Source organism: Notechis scutatus, chromosome 7 (assembly GCF_049901735.1).
Source record: "Notechis scutatus isolate UNSWTSFEM ecotype Mainland chromosome 7, rNotScu1.2, whole genome shotgun sequence".
NCBI lineage: Eukaryota > Metazoa > Chordata > Lepidosauria > Squamata > Elapidae > Notechis > Notechis scutatus.
In genome coordinates this window covers 21,648,565-21,670,569 of record NC_142015.1, presented here as the reverse complement: position 1 = coordinate 21,670,569, position 22,005 = coordinate 21,648,565, and the positions used below count along the sequence as shown (strand labels likewise).

General features: G+C 41.9%; 1 protein-coding gene and 1 pseudogene across 1 annotated transcript in view; one reads left to right on the top strand and one right to left on the bottom strand.

The window, feature by feature from the left end:
* The window catches only part of LOC113419307 (opioid-binding protein/cell adhesion molecule homolog), a 775,668-nt gene that overhangs the window by 219,190 nt on the left and 534,473 nt on the right, over positions 1 to 22,005 (top strand). The window lies entirely within an intron of this gene.
* On the bottom strand, positions 5,171 to 5,266 carry LOC148130052 (small nucleolar RNA U3; annotated as a pseudogene).

Here is a 22,005-nt window from a genome sequence, read left to right as displayed (position 1 = left end):
TTAATCAACATGACATATTTTTAGTAACTTTTCACCAATCAAGAACATCTGAGATTCAGAAAGGAGGGGGCAAGAAAGCATCTTTGAGAACAATTTGAAGGGTTACATATGCAGGCACCAAAGTAATTGGAAACGAAGCACATTGATGTCAGCAGAGTAGGTTTTAAATGACGACAACAATAACCTCCTGTTAAGCTGTCATGTTGCAGCCTATGGCTGATTAATTTACTGGTGTCTTCATTGCAATATTTCTTCTTAGTTCTGTCCCTCCTCTTCTAATACATTCATTACCGAACCAGGAAAGGGTTGTGTTCTGCTCACAAATTGCTGATCTAAACATTCCAAATAAATTATCTTGAATAATAGATGGCAATGACTGCATAATTTATAACACGACCGTCTGAGTCAAAGATGGAGGCATTGTCTTTAGCCTTGGACCTCAGGTCAGATGGGGGCTTGATCTGTTCTCAGTCCAAACTCTAGACAAGATCTATACTCTCAAAGGGCTGGATGGATGCTGGATTCATGGAAACAACAAACGGCTGTTTGCGTATTGCCGACTCCGTTCGAATCAGCAAAAGCACAAAATATTCAGCAAGGGTATGTGTGGGAAATATGCACACACAACAGAATGGCAATGAAAGAATCCAAGGCTTTTCAATGAGATCACAAATGATGATGGTTCCTCTTTGTCCTTAAGTTCCATTGTAAGTCTGTCCAGTTCAGCACATTCTATCCACCCTGGTATTTTTTTTTTGGGGGGGGGGGACATGCAAAAGTGCTATTGTTTTGCTTGTTTGGATGTATGTATGCAGGTTGTTGACTTTGTTGCAATCCTCCAACTCAACTGATTGATCACAGGGTGTCTTCGACTTACAGCCACAACTGAATCCAAAATTTCTGCTGTGAAATGAGGTTTGCTGCCCTTACAACCTTTCTTGCCACAGTTGCTAAGTGAATCACTACAGGTATTCAGTTCATTTTCCAGGGAAGAAACAACAACAACCCACAAAAGTCCAGCTGCATTTTGAAACTCACCTTTGGGACAACCATAACCTAGCTGATGGAGTATCTCCATAAACATGCCACATAGACATTTCCACAAAGAAGAGGGAGTCAAGCTATTCTCCAAGGCACCTGAGGGCAGAACAAGAAGCCATGGGTGAAACCAATCAAGGAGAGAAGCAACCTAGAACTAAGGAGGAATTTCTTGACAGTGAGAACAATTCACCATTGGAACAACTTCCCTCCAGAAGTTGTGAATGCTCCAACACTGGAGGTTTTAAAGAAGAGATTGGATAACCATTTGTCTGAAGTGATGTAGGGATTCCTGCTTAGGCAGGGGGTTAGACTAGAAGACCTCCAAGGTCCCTTCCAACTCTGTTATTCTAATTCTAAGACGTGTCCTCCAAACAATTCCTTTTGCCTCATTTTGGGTGAAAATGGTTGGCCGTCAGCCTTTTAAGGTACTGCAGACAAGAAGCACTAACCAATCTGTAGAATAACAGAGTTGGAAGGGACCTTGGAGGTCTTCTAGTCCAACCCCCTGCCTAGGCAGGAAAACCTACATCACTTCAGACAAATGGTTATCCAATCTCTTCTTTAAAACTTCCAGTATTGGAACATTTACAACTTCTGGAAGCAAGTACTAATGCTATTGTAAAGTTTTACAATAAGGAGAGCATTAGTATTCATGGTTGGTTGATGAATCTTGCAAATCTGAAAACATTCCCCCCCCCCCCCATCTTCCTTTTTACATGCTAGAGAACTAGGGAGAGTCAACCCTAAGATGCTTTCTCCACCTAATTCCTACTTTGGGTTCAGATTTCTTTTACCTACCCATTACCTGGGGAGATGGAAGAAGGATATGTAGACTCTAGGCTGCAGCTCCTTCTTCCATCTCCCAAGGTAATTCTCACAGGCAATTACATGGGCTTAGACTCTAAATTCCCCTCAATTTGGGATATTCCTGAACTTTGCTAGCTGCAGACTAGAAAAAAAAGAAAGAAAGAAAGGGTGAAAAAGCTGTTTCAATTACCAGACTGCATATCCTGCACTAGATAATCCCAAAGTTAACTCTTTCCATACTAAGCTGTCCTCTGTGTTCTCCATGCATTTTCATCAAATCGGTTACTGATTCCATACATTCTGTCTTGTTTCTCATTTGCTCTGGTGTTACATTTTCCGGCAATATCCTTTTCAAGAAGCATGTGGGATAATTCAGCAGTAGCTTCTTCTTTTTTCCTTGTGGTTGTGGATTCCCCAGCCTGAATTTGCTATATAGCTTTTAGTCCCTTTGGAATTCAGATTCAAAGGCACGGTTCCCCCCCAAAAAACTGCAAATACTTAACTGGCAAAGTTTGCATTGTGCCCATGAAATTCAGTCCATGCCTGCTGGGGACAAGATAACAAGGCTTTAATTAGAATGCCAAAAGGATTGTCCTGTCCCTGCTGAGAAAAGGTGGGACATTAGCGAGGGGATTTTTGCTTTCTGCTCCTGTGCTGGATATCTTCTGGACTTCAATCACTTCTTTCATCCAAGGAGTCTAAACGTGCCTTGCAAATCTTTATTAGCCTACATGGCATCCATCTCCGATGTGCCATGTGGCTTTTATGATTGCACTTTTTATTTAAGATGGAGAAATGAAAGAAGCACAGCTTGCTTTCCAATCCTCTGCTAATTTCTCTGATGAGTCTCCTGTTCATTTTGTTTGCTTGTTTTCTTCGGGAGCCTGTTTTGATAATCCAAGGAATGCTTCACACGTAATGGTCCAGGATGCAAACTTATTCTTTAATTTCGCAATATATGGACGGACTTAAGCATAGTTTCAATAGGGAAACTTCAACCATTTGTTCCTATATTTGAGGGGCTGCCACAGAGAAGAAGGGGTCAAGCTATTTTCCAAGGCATCTGAAGGCCAGACCATGAACAATGGATGGAAACTGATCAAGGAGAGATTCAACCTGGAAATAAAGGAGGAATTTTCTGACAGTGAGAACAGTCAACCAGTGGAATGACTTGTGTTCAGAGGTTGTTGGGCATCATCACTGGAGGCTTTCAGGAGGAGATTGGACTGCCATTTGTCAGAAGTGGTGTAGGGTCTCCTGCTTGGGCGTGGGGTTGGACAATGACCTACAAGGGTCCCTTCCAACTCTGTTAAACCATCCTAGAACAAATTTTAAGCCCCCAAAATGCCAGGGAATTTCTAGAAGCCTGGCACTCTGACAAATTAGCCATCAACAGACACATAGACATAAAGAATATCTATAGAGGATGCAAAAGAGCCATGGTGGCACAGTGGCTGATTAGATGATCTCATGCTTCAGATCTGATATTATAGTTTAGGGCAGTGTTTTTCAACCTTGGCAGCTTGAAGATAGGTGGACTTCAATTCCCAGCATTCCCCAGCCAGTTGGCTGGGGAATGCTGGGAATTGAAGTCCACCTATCTTCAAGCTGATAAAATTGAAAAACACTGGTTTAGGGCTACCATATCTGGACTGAAAATTTTGGGTGATCCTACAATAGCATCTTTGCTACCATCTTGGGGTATTTTTGCCGCCCAGTTCTACTAACCTGACTGTAGTTGATTTACTCATTTTCAGACTCTGTTATCAATTTGGAGAAGTTAATGATGTGTTGCCTGAAGTTCGGTTTCTTAATTATTCAAGACACCTAAGGAAGCTGAATCACCTCCTTCAATGGACAGTAGATTGATTTTTTTCCCTGCATTCACACTTTGCTCTGTGATATATTGTCCACTTTGGTAAGTTAGGAATGTATTTCTGGACTGGACTTAAATGTATAAAGATCGGGTTCATTAGCGCAGGTCTATCCATCTGAACCAGCCCAGCAAGTAAAAATACAACAGAACTGAACTTATTAATGATTCTAAAAGTCCCACTTAAAAAGATAGATGCTACATTTGCAGAGCATTTAAAATAGTGTCTTGAAAGTAAATGGTTTCTTAACCCCACAGAGGTCAAATGAAGCGATCACTAACCAAATTCTTCTGAGATCACGATCTACACATTTGCACAGAACTGTACCACCATGTCACAACTACCTAACAATGGAACTCTGGACAGGCACATTCTGAAAACAGCACTGTTTTTTTTGCTGATACGAAAGACATTGGGGAGGAAAATTGGTGGTGTCAGATAATCTGCATCCAGTTTTGGTGACCATATTCTTTTAGATTAACAGAGTTGGAAGAGACCTTGTAGGTCATCTAGTCCAGCGGTCGCCAACCAGTGGGCCATGGCTGGTGAACTGGTGGTCCGTGAGAAAATTTGGGTGGTCCGCAGAGAAATGTCACCCCCAGAGTAATTAATCCAGGCTATGCAGAAACACAAGGATATGTGGAAATATAAGGCTGCGCTGCCCACATGGCCCGTGGGAACCCTCCCTGCCCACTCACTCCTTACCAGCAAATTTGCCTGCTAAATTGCTATTTTTCTGACCATCAGCTGTTCTGCTGTGCTGGGAGATTTAGATTAGCTAGGAAGCAGGAAATAGTTGGATTTCTTGCTTTCTAGCTCATCTTTAGATCTTCGGCTCTGCTTTTAAGCACAGCTGAACCTCCCTTAGGACTGAAGGTTCTACTGTATTATTCAGTACAGACTCACGGCAAGCAAATTTGAGAGGCTGAGCTAGCCGATGGCAGATAGATAGATCACTGAATGATTCTGTGAGCAACTCAATCTGCCTGCCTGCTTTGCCTGATTTTCAATATTTACATACATGGTGTCTTGTGAGTTAATTTTGTGAGCGTGCTTGCTAGCAAATTTTATGAGTTTGCTTTCAAGCAAATTTTATGTGACAGACTTAGCTAGCTGATGGCGGATAGACAGATCTCTGAATGAATCTGTGATTCTTTGCGCAACTCAATCTGCCTGCCTGCTTTATCTGATTTTGGGTAAAAGTTGCTCTTTTTTATAAAAAAATAATAATATTTATATAAATATTTATAATATTTACATGCAAGCCATGCCCATCCAGTCACATGACCACCAAGCCACACCCACAAATTAGGCCACACCCACATAACCGGTTAGTGATTCCTTGGGAATTAAAATTATGAGTTTGGTGGTCCCTGAGGTCCAAAAGGTTGGCAACCCCTGATCTAGTCCAACCCCCTGCCTAAACAGGAGACTCCACACCATATCCAACAGACGGCAGTCCAATCTCTACTTGAAAGCCTCCAGTGTTTGAGTGTATTTCTCTAGTTGGCTACTATAGAAATGATCTCTGAAAGTATAGTCTGAGAAAGATGTTGAGACTCTGGAAAGAGTGCAAAAAAGAGCAACAAAGATCATTAATGGGGTGGAGGCTAATAGAATGGTTGCAGGAATTGGGTAGGTGAAAAGAAGGACTAGGGGTGACATGATTGCAGTCTTCCAATATCTCAGGGGCTGCCACAAAGAAGAGGCAGTCAAGCTATTCTCCAAAGTACCTGAGAGTAGGACAAGAAGCAAAGGATGAAACTAATCAAGGAGAGAAGCAACTTAGAACTAAGGAGAAATTTCCTAACAGTGAGAATAATTAAACAGCGAACAGCTTGCCTTCAGAAGTTGTGGGTGTTTCATCACTGGACGGTTTTAAGAAGAGACTGGACAATCACTTGTCTGAAATGGTATAGAATCTGCTGCTTGAAAACTGGGGGTTGGACTAGACGACCTCAAAGGTCCCTTCCAACTCTGCTATTCTGTTATAATCTGACAATGGACCCCATGACGTACAACTATGAGAGGAATTACTTTTTAATAAATCCATAGAGTATTTTGTACACATTGGGGTGGGAGGGAACATGGAGGGGGGAAATACGAGAGATTTATATTCCTCCATCCAAGTTTATTATCCCATGTATTTGGCTTCGGCTTTTTTTTTTTTTTTTTTTCTGACGCCTTGTCCATCAGCTGCTAAAAAACTAATTTGGTACAAAATAAATACAACTTGAGTAAATTAAGTGAAAAGGCTTCAGAAAACCCAATTACTCTCTGTCTTCGGGATGTTTGGAAATGGAGTTCATTTCCTCATAATGAACACAACGGTGAGTGACAGCTTGGCAAAATGAGCCATAGCTTCATCAGCGGTGCAGAGAGAGAGAGAGAGAGAGAGAGAGAGAGAGAGAGAGAGAGAGAGAGAGAGAGAGAGAGAGAGAGAGAGAGAAACACAACAGCAGGACTATATCTGAATATATATATATATATATATCTCCCTCTCTCTCTCTCTCTCTCTCTCTCTCTCCTTCCTCCCCTCTCCTTCCTCCCCCCCCTCCCCCTTCCCTCCCTCCCTCCCCCTCTCTCTGTGTCTGTGCATTCATACATAATCTTGTGTGTCTGAATGTGCAGATCCATGCCCGTTACACATACTTTATGTATACGGCAAGGAGTTTTCCCCTCGGGAGATACACATTTATAGCAATTCATCTTGGCCTGTGGTTCCTCATCTGCAAACTCCGGAGAGAAATCATGTTTATTATGGAAGTCATTTGTTAATAAAAATTGGAGGAGCAGCTCATTTACAAACTGTGACAGCTCTAGTTAAAGCCGCCCAAGCGTTTCCATTCAACTCCCACCCACCCCACTCTTCCCTTTGGTTTCATTTGCATCACGTTCTCGACTGCAAGGCTCTTCCCCTGGCTCTTTCCTCAAACCCAAATATAACCCTGGAAGAGATGCTCCTTCAATATTTTGAGCAAAAATAGCTCCGCCTTTTGGAACGGTTTCATGGGGGGAAATTTCAGTGTAAACCGGGGATCACAGAGTGAACTTTAGACTTGGTTGCCCATTCCATTTTGTTAAAAAGAAAGGCATATAAGGAGATTTGCTGAGCCCCCATCAGGTTTTGGCTATCTGTAGAATTATCCAGAGCTATCAGACAACAAGTCAATGAACATCTTTCAGCCTTACTAGGTAGATCAGACTGAAAACATGACCAGATAAATCAGAATCAGAGCTGGAAGGGACCTTGGAGGTCTTCTAGTCCAACCCCCTGCTCAGACAGGAAATCCTATACCATGCCATGCCCTTGTTGGAATCTGATTCTGAGGGGGAGGTCGAACAGCTGAAAGGGAGTAGGAGTGTGGCTCCGGTGGCTGTGGAGGAAACTGAGGAAGGGCGAGTCCAGCTGGGCCCTCAGAGGAAGACCAAGGCCCACCCCCTCTTCATCCTAGGGCATGCAGAGAGGAATGGAGAAGGGAGCAATGTGAGTTACAGGGGTTACGAGGGAGGAAAGGGCCCTGATTCCCTTCATTAGCTGCAGCTGGGAAAACAGGATTTAAAAAGGGAATTTGCGCACAGTACCTTGCTGGAAGCAAAGCGTGCATTATCTTTCTTTGTCAAGTCTTATCTGCATTCTGGCATCCTCCCAACTGTGTGTGTTTCATTATCTTTTGAAGTCTACAGTTCCTTATCCTGCCCTGTCTCGTTAATTGCTGCAGTGTGGTTTGTGTTGGTTTTTATTTACAATTTATATGTACTTTGGGTTCGGATGGAATTTCTTCCCTTTAAAGACTGTTCTTGGGAGAGATTTTTTTCTCTCCAGCCAATGATAACTGGACATTGGGGGCCAAGGTGAAGGAATTAAAGGGACTTTACCTACTTTTGTGACTTTGTTGCTTTTGTGCCATGCGCTGGGTCATCACATACCATTTCAGACAAGTGACTATCCAGTCTCTTCTTAAAAGCCTCCAGTGGTGAAACACTCACAGCTTCTAAAGGCAACTTCTGTTCCACTGTTTCCAGGTTGCTTCTCTCCTTGATTAGTTTCCACCCATTGTTTCTTGTTTAACTTATTTAACTCTACTTTATTGTAAAGTTTCACTAGTAGAATCTTGCAAATCTGAAAGTGCAATTCTCTCACAACATCAGGAACAAACAATCAGATCCACATGTATAGAGTTCAAACTAACTGTTATATTCTGTGGGGTCCTTAATGTTCTCTGAGCTTGGTGGTTTTCTTACAGACATTTCATTTCCGAACTATGTAACATCATCAGTGCACCAAGGAGCCCACAGCAACCCTGACCTAAAAACATTCACTTCTATTGGTTATTATATTCTCCCTATTACACAGGAGAGGTTGGCTTCCCCAGACTGCTTGGCTCCCCTTGGGAACAGATAAATAAATTTCTACAGAGCTTGTGTGATTGTGTGTATGCATTTGTAAATGTGTGGATCTCTTGCAGTTGCATAAGGATTCAAGGCTAATCCCCTGCTTGACTCCTCCTCCTTTTCTGGTTGGGCATTTCTTAACACACTTTCTCCTTTACAACCTGACGAACAGGGGAGGGTCACTTCTGAATCTCTTTCCCTGTCCATTTTCCATCTGAAGGCTGCACAGTCTCTCATTTGACTGTTCCCTAGGCAGTATCTCTTGATTCTGATTCTCCTGATTCTGTCTCCCAAGGTCTTTCCCACATACCATTACAACATCTGACATTATTTTAGATTGGTCAGTGACAGAAAGACAGTTTCACCTTCTTCTTCCCACTTGATAGCAGCAAATAATTAGAGATAAATGTGAGAACATCTCACCTCTGTCATCTAGAGGTTGCCTGAATGTCTTGCAGGCCTGTCTTGGATACTCCTCATTCTTCTCCCACTCACTGGCAACAGTAAAGAGTTACATGGACCAAAGTTCTGACTCACGATTTGTTTTGGCTTTGGTTATTATGCTCTCATTCACACATCTTACTTAATTGCGAGAGCAAAGACACCACGTTTTAAACTGGGAGCACACAATCAGAAACACTTGCTGTCATTCTGTTGCCAAGTCATTTCTGACCCTTTGCAATCCCATGGACCACACCACCCCCTGCCCTCCATTGTCTTCCAGAGTTTCCTAAATTCATTGTCTCGATGACACCCTCTAACCTTCTCATCCTCTGCTGTCCTCTTCTCCCTTTGCCTTCCATCTTTCCCAACATCACGGTCTTTTCCAAAGTGTCTTCTTTTCTCATTAGGTGGCCAAAGTATACGAGCTCCGACTTCAGTCTCTGTCCTTGCTAAGAGCAGTCAAGGTTTATTTCCTTTAGGATTAACTGATTGGATCTCCTTCCAGTCCAGGGGACTCTCAAGTGTCTCCTCACTTAAATTAGTTCTGGGCAATTATCTTCTTTGTAGGGCTCAGTTGGAAGGTTCACACATTGCATTAATTCACAGTGTGGTTTGGTTTGGTTTGGTTTGGGCTCAGGAGGATGGGTAACCCTGGACATTGGGACTTCTCTGGTCCCAATGGGACTTTTGAAAGAACCAGACCTTCTTTGAAAAGAAACAATGGTTTAATGTCATATATAAGTCCAACCAATGAATAAAGGCTAATTTAGGAACTGTTTTCTGCTGACAGTATTCACAACTTTGTGAGGGTAATAGAGTGATTCTTTCCTTCCTATTGTAGCTCTTCTCACTGACGTTCCAACTATTCTCTCACTTAACCAAGTGATCGAATTGGCACACAATGTTTGCACAGCTTGGTTAGTCCTCTCAGAACTGAAAGTTTCCATTAGATCAATAACAACTGCAGCAGTACAGTTATTGATCACGGTGATTCATGGCCATGAGAAACATAATTTGTACACCCCTCACAGGGGAAAAAAATCTGATTTGCTAAAATACTTTTAAAGAGAGCAAGAGAGGGATGGGGAGAGAGAAACACCCATGGACCCAAATCCCTTCAGAAGCAGTTATTTTATGATTGGGAGCTGTGAATTTTATTGAAAACTTTTTTTTTTGTCTTCCTCCAAAATAATCTCTTTCTACGCCAACCCTGTCATTTCTGATGATGGGGAAATAATCTTTGGGCCCCAACACCGAATGAGATTGCAAGCTTATCTTGTGTTGATATGAATCGTGTTCGAATTAGGAACATAAGAAGCTGCCTTATTATCAAAATGTGCTATCAGAACTTCTAACTTATTATTAAGCATGTTGACTGGCAGTTGCTTTCCAGAGTTCAAGGAAACTTTGGTATTTGCTGAGGGGTAAAGTATATAATCTCTCACTCCTGTCATTGTGTGCTTTCTTAAAATACTTTTCTGAGCAATGAAATGAGGAAAATAGTGTGATATTTTTTCTTAATAGTTTGAGGATGTTAGTCAATATTCTGGCTTTGTTCCAGGCTGTTTTACATCAGATACAAGCCTAAATTAAATGAATTTGGATAATTTGAAAATATCTGCAAACCCTTCACATGCTGGACATAAATTGTTTCAACTTCTACCCTCAAAATGATGCTATAGGGCACTGCACACCAGAACAACTACACATAAGGACAGTTTTTTCCTGCATGTCATCACTCTGCAAAACAACTCGTTCCCACAACCCTGTCAGATTATTTACTAAGTATATTACTATTATTCTTCTAAACCTTCCTATTACCTATCTCCTTCTACTTATGCCTATAAGCTAGTTGTTTGTATCTTTACAATTTATATCGTTTTATTTAGTTTCCTACTACAATTTGTGTTGATTGCTTATTTAGTATCCTATGATCATCACTGCTGTATCTTATCATTTATGATGAATGTATTTGTATGATATGATCATGATTTATGACTTATAGCTTTTTATGTACACTGAGACTTTTATGCACCAAAGATAAATTCTTTGTATGTCTAATCACACTTGCCAATAAAGAATTCTATTCTATTCTATTCTATTCTATTCTATTCTATTCTATTCTATTCTATTCTATTCTATTCTATTCTATCCCATCCCATCCCATCCCAACTTGATAGTATGGATGATTTTGCAAGAAAGAAATCTTCCAACCAGAGTTGTAGTGGCGCAGTGGTTAGAATGCACTATTGCAGGCTAATTCTGCCAACTGCCAGCAGTTCAATTCTTACCGGCTCAAGGTTGACTCATCCTTCCATCCTTCTGAAGTGGGTAAAATGAAGACCCAGGTTGTTGGGGGCTATATGCTGACTCTGTAAATCACTTAGAGAGGGCTGGAAAGCACTGTGAAGTAGTGTATTAGTCTAAGTGCTATTGCTATTCTTACGTTATTCATGTCAACCAGCATTCACCAGTGTTTGTGCACACCAGATGCACCAATTCCCTCAAATTTGTGAGCCACATCTGGTACAGTCCCAACACAAGCAAAGGGCTTGATATAGAAGCTGTTGTAAACCAGGATAAGTGGGAAACATATAAGAATGAGCTCGGCTGACTCTTTCATACCCTTAACATTTCCACAGCTGTTCAACCAAAAGTCCTTTCCCCTGCTGATTTGCAGTTTGGCTTGGTTGCAAAAATGACACCTTACTGGGGGAGACTTTTTAACCTAACAGTTATCAGTGTATTTTCTCATGTGGTTGAACTAGCGGAAATTTTGGATCTCTCTCTCTCTCTCTCTCTCCCTCCCTCTCTCTCTCTCTCTCTCTCCCTCCCCCCTCCCTCTCTCCCCAACCTACCTCACAGTGTCGTTGTTCTGGAAACAATTGGAGGAGGAAGGTATGTGCTGGATAAGTTATTTGTAATTTGTAAAAGTTATTTGCAAAAGTTATTTGAGTTATTTGTAAAAAATCATAAAGGCAAGATATACATAAATTAAATTAATTAAATTAAATTAAATTAAATTAATTAAAATAGGTTGCTAATGCAGAGCATTTTTCCAGCATGTTCCATACAACATATCTTGCTCCTTCTTTTCCTGAGTTTGAGGTCCGCCATTTCCTTCTTCCCTTGCTTTCCTGAGTTTGAGGTCCGCCATTTCCTTCTTCCCTTGCTTTCCTGAGTTTGAGGTCCGCCATTTCCTTCTTCCCTTGCTTTCCTGAGTTTGAGGTCCGCCATTTCCTTCTTCCCTTGCTTTCCTGAGTTTGAGGTCCGCCATTTCCTTCTTCCCTTGCTTTCCTCTTTCTTCAGAAACAACGTGAGCTGCTTCAGCAAAGCGAACTAAAGACATCTTTGCACTAAAAGAGCTAGAACAAGTGTGATTTCTCCTCTTTAGTTTACCCCCTCTCCATTGGGAAATACCAGGGGTGGATGTTGGAGAGAGGAGCTCTCCTTGGAAATCCCCAGAGGACCATATTCATGCTTGGGCTGTCTTCCTGGGCCTGAAATTCATTACGAACCTTTGTCTTTGCTGCTCTTTTTTTGGCCTGATATCTTTATTGATCCTGCCTGCCTATGACCGATGGGAAATATGTGGGAAATGATGAAGTTTCTTCCAAAGAAGAGGGTTCATAATCTTCTTCTAACAAGGCCAAAGCCTGTAGGGAAGGATGAACAGGCTGTGTGCAGAGCCTATTTCAAGAGGTTATAGCTACCACATCTTGTTCCCCTTTGTTTTACTAGGATAACATTCAATTATCCCTCACAACAACCATGTCTCTTAAGGGCAGTTGAGCCAGCTAATCACTTGCCCCTGTTAGTCAGAGACTAAAATACAAGTTGGGCAATGAGACGCCGCTTGGGACTGCAAGTGAAATCAACTGGATATAGGCTGAAGGAAATAAGAGGGGAAAGGAACCACCTGTTTGCAAGAAATATTGGTTTGCTCCTCATGGACCACACCACCCTGAGTGAAGAAGTTGGGAAAGTTTTCCGAACCAGCTCGGCACACCCTGAAAGAAGGAAAAAGGGAAGGGAATTAGAGTCACCACAACATCTTTTTGAACGGTAAGACCACACCTAGAATGCTGCATCCAGTTTTGGTCACCACACTATAAAAAAGATCTTGAGATTCTAGAAAGAGTGCAGAGAAGAGCAACCAGGATGATTAGGGGCAGGGATGGGATTCAAAAATCCCAACAACTGGTTCTCTGTCCGGTTGCTGGGTGGGCGTGGCTTATCGGAACTTTCAGGAGGGCCATTTTTCACCTTCCCCAGAATCCGGAGGCTTCCCTCAGGCCTCTGGGAGGGCAAAAGTGGCCTCCCTCCGTCTCTGGAGGCCCTCAGGAAGCCGGAAACAGACCTGTTTCTGGACTTCTGGAACTTCCAGGGGGGCTGGTTTTCATCTTCCCCAGAGTCCAGAGTCTTCCCTTGGACCTCTGGGAGTGCGAAAACAGCCTCCCCCAGGCTCCAGAGGCCCTCCAGAATCCGAAAACAGGCCCATTTCCAGACTTCTGGAACTTTTTGCCCTCCCAGAGCCTCCGCGTGGACCCTGCACTTACCTGCATCCAAAATGGGCCACGGGGAGACGCCTGGAAGGGTCAGGGTGGAGTGGGCAGGGCCAGCTGGTCGGTTCAACTATCGGTTCGGCGAACCACATGTAAATTTAATATCCAGTTCACCTAAACTGGCTGAATTCCACCCCTGATTAGGGGACTGGGAGACTGCTATCCTGTCTCCCCGGTCCTTCTCTTCCCTAGACTAGCCATGCCCAGTTCCTACAACCGTTCATCGTATGTTTTAGCCTTCAGTCCCCTAATCATCTTGGTCAGCTGAGCTATATGCTTTCCAACGTCTTTTCTCCTCCCACCCCTGAAGCCTGCTATTATTGCATCATTGAATGGTAACAAAAGACACTTTGGGGTGGAGGGAATCAAATAATCATCTACAAACACGGATATGTCTGGACAGTAATTATCCTTATATAATTGGCAAACGGACTCTGATTATGGCTGGCTTTCTGTGTGCATGTGTGCGTCTTTCTGCTCCTTAAGATACTTATATGCTAATCCATTGATTGATTGATTCTCAGACTGGCTTTGTGGACTGGAGATTACTATTCATTAACAACCCAGAATTTTGACAGCTCAAAGAAGCCTGGCCTTTTTCTCTTGTGAAATGATTTGGGGATGACCCAATGCATCGAGCGTGGGGTAAGTGGAGTGAATGGTCAAGGAAGGCCTGGAGGGATACTGAGCAAGAACTGCTGAAAAACGGCAGAGAGAAATGTTATACCAAATAAAGAACAACATTTGTAGCTCTGGGTTGAAATGAGGGGTCCTTGGTGCTCTCTGAGCTTGGTGGTTTTGGTAATGAAACATCTGCAAGAAAACCACCAAGCTCAGAGAGCACCAAAGACCCCTCAGATAAATGTTAGTTGCAAAAGTGGGTATTGGCTGAGTTTTTAGTGGGTTTCAATAGTTGATGTCCAATACACACACACAAACACACACACACACACACACATTCTTATAAGATGACATTTGCCTAAGCAAAGTAGACATGTTGGCACCAGAAAACAGATGACTAAAGAATTAGAATTAGAATAACAGTGTTGGAAGGGACTTTGGAGGTCTTCTAGTCCAACCCCCTGCTTAGGTAGGAAACTCTACACCACTTCAGACAAATGGCTGTCCAATCTCTTCTTAAAAATTTCCAGTGTTGGAGCATACACCACTTCTGGAGGCAAGTTGTTCCACTGATTAATTGTTCTGTCAGGAAATTTTTCCTTAGTTCTAAGTTGCTTTCTCTCCTTGATTAGTTTCCATCCACTGCTTCTTATCCTGCCCACAGGTGTTTTGGATAATAGCTTGACTCCCTCTTCTTTGTGGCAGCCCCTGGGATATTGGAAGACTGCTATTATGTCACCCCTAGTCTTTCTTTTCATAAGATTAGACATATCCAGTTCCAGCAATTGTTCTTTATATGTTTTATCCTCTTGTCCCCTAATCATCTTTGTTGCTCTTCTCTGAACTCTTTCTAGAGTGTCAAAATCTTTTTTACGTTGGGGCAACCAAAACTGGATGCAGAATTCCAAGTGTGGACTTACCAAGGCATTATAAAGTGGTATTAACACTTCACGTGATCTTAATTCCATCCCTCTGTTTACGCAGCCTAGAACTGTGAAGAGAAAGAGTGAAGTATGCTACACATAAAGTAACCACCATAATTTTGAAGTTTTCTTGTGAAATTGGATTGCTGTTGTCCACTACTTAATGACTTTTGTATCTCGGTGTGTGTGTTTCTTTACTTTGGATAAGACTCAAAGGAAGGCTAATTCTTTTGGTACTAATTCTTTTGGTAATTGATTTTGGTACTTCTGTGGGACATCAAAAGAGGGTCAAAAATGGCTGTGAACATGAATGGATCATACTCAACACACGCAATGCTATGTCTCTAAATGAGATGAAAACTCCATCATGCGTGGGAATATAAGAATGGGCAGAGTCACAGAACTTAAGTCTTCAGCTGGTCTTTATTGGCAAAGAACACCAAAGCTTTCAATAAATCATTTTGACAATTCAACAAAGTGGATTTACACAAGCTGTTGAACCATTTCCTAAACTTTTATGACCAGTAGCAAACATCATCTTATTTAAAAGGCTGACTCCTAACCTAACTCAACCCAAACTAAGGTTTAATTCAACTAGGCTTGTCCTGGGAAGCAGAGTTTTGTTGTGGTTTTTTTGATAGCATATGCCCACATTGCTAGACTAATAATTCTTATAATTAGTTGGAATGTCTAATGTTGCTTGTTCACAGAGATCACAGAGATCACAGATTTAATTATTGTTCACAGAGATCACAGATTTAATTATAGAAATAGAGCTTCAATCAATGCCTGGCTGGAACTGCTACAATATTTTTAAAGAGCAAACTTTGGTTCATATCCCTGTTCTGACCCAAACCCTTTTCCAATAAAACAAACAATAACCAAAGGAAACAGAAACCTTTTAATGAGTCTTACGAATCCCCAGTTAAAAGGCTGCTGCAAACTAATTAACTTTGATAAACACAAACCTCACCAAAACTGTGTGAGACTGCCAAGAATCACAGATAAGAAATATTTCACAACACAAGAGTCTTCAAATACCAACTTAAGATACTGTAATGTCCACGAGGCTGAGTTTCAAAATGTCTTTGCTTCCTGCAAAGAACGTTCGCTTCACAGCTGGCTTTTATCTTCTTGAAGGAGGGGCCATTACCTTGCAGCCTTACTCCCGAGTCGCCCGTGCTGCTGCAGCTGCTCTTTTCTACGAGCAGCCCTGCACACACGCGCACTTGGCACAGGCTCCTCGGGAACCTCCCCAATGCTGCTGCCAGCCGCCACAATCTCTGAAGTCAGCAGTCCACTCCCTAATGGTCCTGCCCCCTCATCTGAGTCCTCACTCTCCTCAGCTGTCCGCACCTGCTGCCGGTGAATCACAACAATCCCCTTGGCTGTTCATTACGATGGTACTAGTATGTTGTCTACTCAATTGTTTAACTGTGTTCCAAGTTCTATAGGTTTAAACATTATATCCTCTCAATAGGAGGGAATATATGCAGCTCAGGGTTGACCTCTGGAGTCCTTGGTATTCTCTGAGCTTTGCTTTCAGTTGTTTCATTGTCCAGCTAGGTAATATTGGGCATTGTTGAGTAATGAAACATCTGCAAGCAAGCAACGAAGTTCAGGGGGCACCGAGGACTCCATTATAAAACTCCTTTTTTTCCTTTCCTTTGTCCTCTGCATACATTGGATGAGATTAATCAGATTTTAGGAAAAGCAAATAACAGAATAATAATATAACAAAATAACAGAGTTGGAAAGGGACCTTGGAGGTTTTCTAGTCCAACCTGCTGCTCAAGCAGGAAACACGATACCACTTCAAACAAATGTTTGTCCCCCTAAAAACCTTCAGTGATGGAGCAGCCACTAACATTCTATCCATTTCAGCTTCTCTAAAATTCTTTTTTTTTTAGTTTAACATTTTATTGAGTTATGAGATAAAATAAGATACAAAAGTAAACAGGAGAAAGGAGGGGAGGAAATAGGGGGAAGAGAAGTGAGGAAGGTTAGGGGGAAAAAGAAAAAGAAACATTGATTCTCTGTTGCAGTAGAATAAGGCATTGACATCAAATTACAACTTTTTTTGTTTTTTTCATAATAATATGAACGAGTCATTTCTATCAAGATCCATCAATCGGTAAAACCCATTAGTTTCTCTAAAATTCTCATTTTGCTGATCAAGTTAATTTCCTCTTCTTTCTGCATTAAATTGGGAATCTATAAAAAATAGTCAAGTAAACATAGGCGTGCCCTTTGTAATCTGTGTACTGTGAGGAAGCATTTTCCCTGTAACATCAGTGGTGGGATTCAATTTTTTTTACAACCCGTTCTGTGGGCGTGGCTTGGTGGGCGTGGCAGGGGAAGGATATACTGCCAAATCCCCATTCCTTCCTCACTCCACTAACCTGCTTTCCAGCTCTGTTCTCTTATGCAGGCAACCAAAGGAGACCCAGCTGATCAGCTGGGACTCAATAGGAGGCAGAGAAGAGATGGGGTTGGCAGTCTGAGGTGGCATTTGCTGGTTCTCCGAACTACTCAAAATTTCTGATATTGGTTCTCCCGAACGGTCAGAACCGGCTGAATACCACCTCTGTGTAATATGATAGAAATTTATGAAGAACTTCCACTATTAAATGTCTCCTTCCGCAGACTTTTTCTTAACATATTCATCTTGTGGGCTTTTCCCCTCCACTTTTCTTTTAGTTACAACTGCAAGGGTGTTCTGGTTTGCATATACATTTGGAAGGTAAAAATTGGCTGTCCATTTTTTTTTTTTTTTTTTTTAAATTGGACTGAATAAATTTATTCTCCATCAGTTGGGTTGATGGAGGAAAATGACACTGGGAGTTTTTTTCGTTTTTTTTTCTAAAGACTGGATGTCTTTCTCAAAAGCTCAATTCATTCAAATACAAAGCGGTCTTGAGAGAAGGAAATGCTTTGGGTTGCATCTTATAGAACTGAGCTTCTGATTTTGACTCTTATGAATTTTATTGTCTGTCAGGAGAAAAAAAAAAAAGAAAGGAAGAAAGAAAGAAAAAAGATTAATCCAGGCTGGTGAGTCCCACTTGCTGAAAGCGATCATTTCATTTCCAAGCTTTTTAGAAACAGTTTGACAGGAGTGGTGACCTTGTGTATGCATCACTGCCTTTCTAGTTTCTTAAACTCTGCCCTGGTGATTTATTTAAAGCCTCGTTTTTTAGCAGAAATGCCCCATAAACCAAACCTAAAATGGCTTCTCCAAATGAGCAAAAAAGAATTAAACATCTCATGATGCTTCCCGCGGACCTTTATTAATTTAGCATGGCTGAGGAAAAGAGGACATGAGGAGAACTAAGTCAAATAGCTCCAGATGGCCTGAATGTCAGTCTCGCATGCGTCTTTCTAAGTAAATTGGGGTGAGTTAAGTGATTTTGAACATTTGTGGTTGGGCTCTGATCTACACTGGCTGTGTTTTTCCTCAAGAATTTGGAAGGGAGAGGATTATCTAACTGCCTGGCTAAAGACCAGGTGTGAATTCAGTTTTCAGTTAATCTGTTCCACTGCTCACTATCTCTGTTAGGTTCCAGTTATTAGGTGATTCGGCAGAGGAAGATAATGGGAAATGAGTCTTCCCTCAACTGGGTTCATTTCGCTAAATTTTCCCTGCCAGAAAAATAGGCTGCAATGTGGCATCTAATTTTCAAAAAGTTCTTTGGGCTTTGTTTTTTTAACTACGGCAAGAGGCACTCAATTTTCCATCTGGACTGATTCAGCTATAACAGAATCGTTTAGAAAAATGGTTTGCTCAAACCATGGGCAGATATACCACCCCAGCGCAGCAATGTTTCCTTTGAGGCAGGCTCAGCTCCTGATGACTTCATGGATTTGGAATAGCAATAACATTTAGCAGACTTATATACCACTTACAGTACTCTGCAGTCCTCTCCAAGTGGTTTACAGAGTCAGCCTCTTGCCCTCAACAATCTGGGTCCTCGTTTTCATGACCTCGGAAGGATGGAAGGCTGAGTCAAACCTTGAGCCTGGTGAGATTCGAACTGCAAAATTGCAGCAGCTGGCAAGCAGCAGAAGTATCTTGCAGTATTGCACTCTAGCCAGAGGTGATATTCAGCAGGTTCTGACCAGTTCTGTAGAACCAATAGCGGAAATTTTGAGTAGTTCGGAATACCATCTCTATTCTGGCCCCCATCTATTCTCTGCCTCCCTTCTTTTCATAGAAGAACGGAGCTGGAAAGCAGGTTAATGGGATGGGGAGACAAAGGGGATTTTGCAGTATCCTTCCCCTGCCACACCCACCAAGCCACACCTACGGAGCCATGCCCACAGAACCGGTAGTAAATTTTTTTGAACACCACAATTGATTCTAACCACTGTTGGATGGGGAATAATAGAGTTGGAAGGGACCTTGGAAGTTTTCTCATTCATCCCCCTATATCATGATGGACAAATGGCTGTCCAATCTCTTCTTAAAAACCTCTTGTGGATTCATCCATGTTTCTTCTTCTACTTAGCAACAATATGGAGGTGGTTTTGCACTGTCTTCTTTGTATACAGTGTCTGTTCTACCTAGGATGAGGCCAAAAGGATAAAACTTGCCTTGTGACAGCAGGATGCCAGTTATTCCTTAAAACTTGTATTAACAATGCCACACCCCTGCACGCAAGGGGTAGAATTTACCCCAAGCCATCACAAACCATGTTTCTTCACTTGCCTCATTGCCTCTCCTTATGCTTCAGAGATATTCATTCAGCCTCTCTGTGTAACTATTCCTAGAGGTTGCTCATCCAAATACTAACCTGGACTAGCTTGCTTAGCCTCCATGCCCAGAATACACCAGTTGGATATATATATTTTAATTGAGAATATTATAAAACTTTGCAGGACTGTAGGTTTTTCCCCCCTGTGCTGGCTCATGAAAATACAGGATGTTTCTTCATTTTAACCACTAGCTTAACTCCAATGTAAATTTTCCCGGGGGTTCTAAGAAGCAAGTAACAGGCATACATAGAGCTGCATTCTGACCGGTTTGCATCTCTATGCTGTGGACAGATGTTGGGAATTTAAGCTTTCTAGATATTATAAACTTACAACTTCAGCCCAGTGGTGGGATTCATTTTTTTAAACTATGGTTTCTGTGGGTGTGGCTTGGTGGGCATGGCAGGGGAAGGATATACTGCCAAATCCCCATTCCCTCCCCACTCCATTAACCTGCTTTCCAGCTCCATTCTCCTGTGCAGGGCAGATCAGCTGGGACTCGGGAGGCAGAGAATAGATGGGGGCAGGACCAGTCAGAAGTGGGATTTGCCGATTCCCCAAACTACTCAAAATTTCTGCTACCGGCTCTCCAGAACTGGTCAGAATCAACTGAATACCACCTCTGCTTCAGTCCCTATTTGTATGAAGAGGGACTTTAGAATGGAAATTTACATACAGCAGTGGATGTGCCACTAACTGAATCCTACAAGCTGAGATTTAAAAATCCATAGCTACTAATTATGGAATGGGACTGCAGTTCCTGTGAATGGATATTGTTAAGATTATTCTTGTTGTAATCATTATTATTATTTTATGGTCACAAGTGAGCCCTGCTTCTATTTACATCCATATTCTCCTTCCACGCTCCATACCCAAATCCTGTTTCCTTGCTATTTACCATCCTATCTCCTGTACAAAGAGTAAAAAAAAAGAATAGCCTATTTTCCATCAAGTTCAAGTCATCCTGAATTGGGAATCCATGTGTAGGAGATGTGAGGGGGAGAAGAGAGAGAGGGAGGAAGGGAGAGGGAGCTGATGGAGTAAAAAAAATGGCTGCATAAATTAATCAGATGAGGCATCTTGCAAGATGGAATTAGATTCTGATTTATAACTGTGGCAGTTGCTGCTCTGGTGCGGGCTGCCCTGCACTCATCCCTCTGCTTCTGATTTATGGAGCATTTGACATGCCTGGACTGTCAGCTCTGCATCTAAGATAAATGGATGGATTGAGAGATAGATGGAGAAGGGCTTAGCTGAGACTATATATTCTGCCTTATCTCCCCATTTGATCCTTGGGAATTGATTTCCATTTGTCATTTCATTTGAACCCCAAATCTGGAGTCTTCTATTTCCATGTAATATTGCTTTGTTTATAAGGATCCCTCCATCGCTGTGAGGCCTACTTGTTTCTATTAGGTTCTGTTCTGCTATAATGTCTTCACATATTTTGGTGGCACATGGACACAGATGCTGTTGCATTCCCTCAACAAACACTGAATATAATATGTTTCTATTCAGGAAAAAAGGCTGTGGTCCCCATGAGCTTTCGCCTGGCATTCTCCTCTTCTGACTGTCTCATATTGGTCTTAAAGGTCAAAACATGGAATAACAGAGTTGGAAATGACCTTAGAGCTCTTCCAATCCAACCACCCGCTTGAGCAGGAGACCCCACTTGTGACTGTATGACTGTAACTTTGTCGCTTGTATCCTTACAATTTACATTGACTGTTTCCTAGTATGATTTGATTGCTTATTGTACCCTATGACTATCATTAAGGGTCGAACCTTATGATTCTCGACTCTTGAAGAATGTATCTTTCTTTTATGTATACTGAGAGTATTTACTCCAAGACAAATTCCTTTGACTCAGACTTTTCTATGACATCCTGTAGTCTACTCAGAAATAGAGGTTCTTTGTGCTTTTGTCTAAATGCATATAGAAGCCCTATGTTGGATGTTCACTAAATAGGAAAAGAGAAACATCAATTATGGGTTGGCAATTTAGCCCCTTCCAAATTTCAGGAATGCAACTCTTCCAGGTCTTCTCTGTTGACCATATCAGTTGGGCTGATATTCTAGCTGAAGTCCAAAAACAGAATAAATCAGAACTGAATTTCAGGAGAAGCTTGTTGTATTTTAGGTAAGACTGGGAAAAAGATTTGCTCCGATGAAAATTTTGATGCTGCAGAAGAATGGCATTTCTTCACCCAAATAAAGGCAGGAGGCAATCTGCTTTGACAAGGCATTTTGTAGAGCTTCATAGCCTCCCTGTTGTCTCCTGTTTCTCCTTCACAGCTTCTTCTATCACTTACAAAATGGGAAAACTGCTCCAGCCTTTGCAAGCTTCATGGGAGAAAAGCAAAAGAGAATGAAGGGAAGAAGGAGTGTGGCTCCTTTTTTTCACTCTTGGACATGAGGGGATCCCATTGGTCCCAAAGGAAGACATCCCAAGGAAGACTTTGCCACAGTCTTCCTCAAAGGAAACAACGTCTTCTTCATCCATGTCTAGATCAAACTTAAAACTGCCAGAATGAAGCCTCTTCTTGGCTTTTGTCATGGGCCAAAAATAAGTAATTATCGGTACAT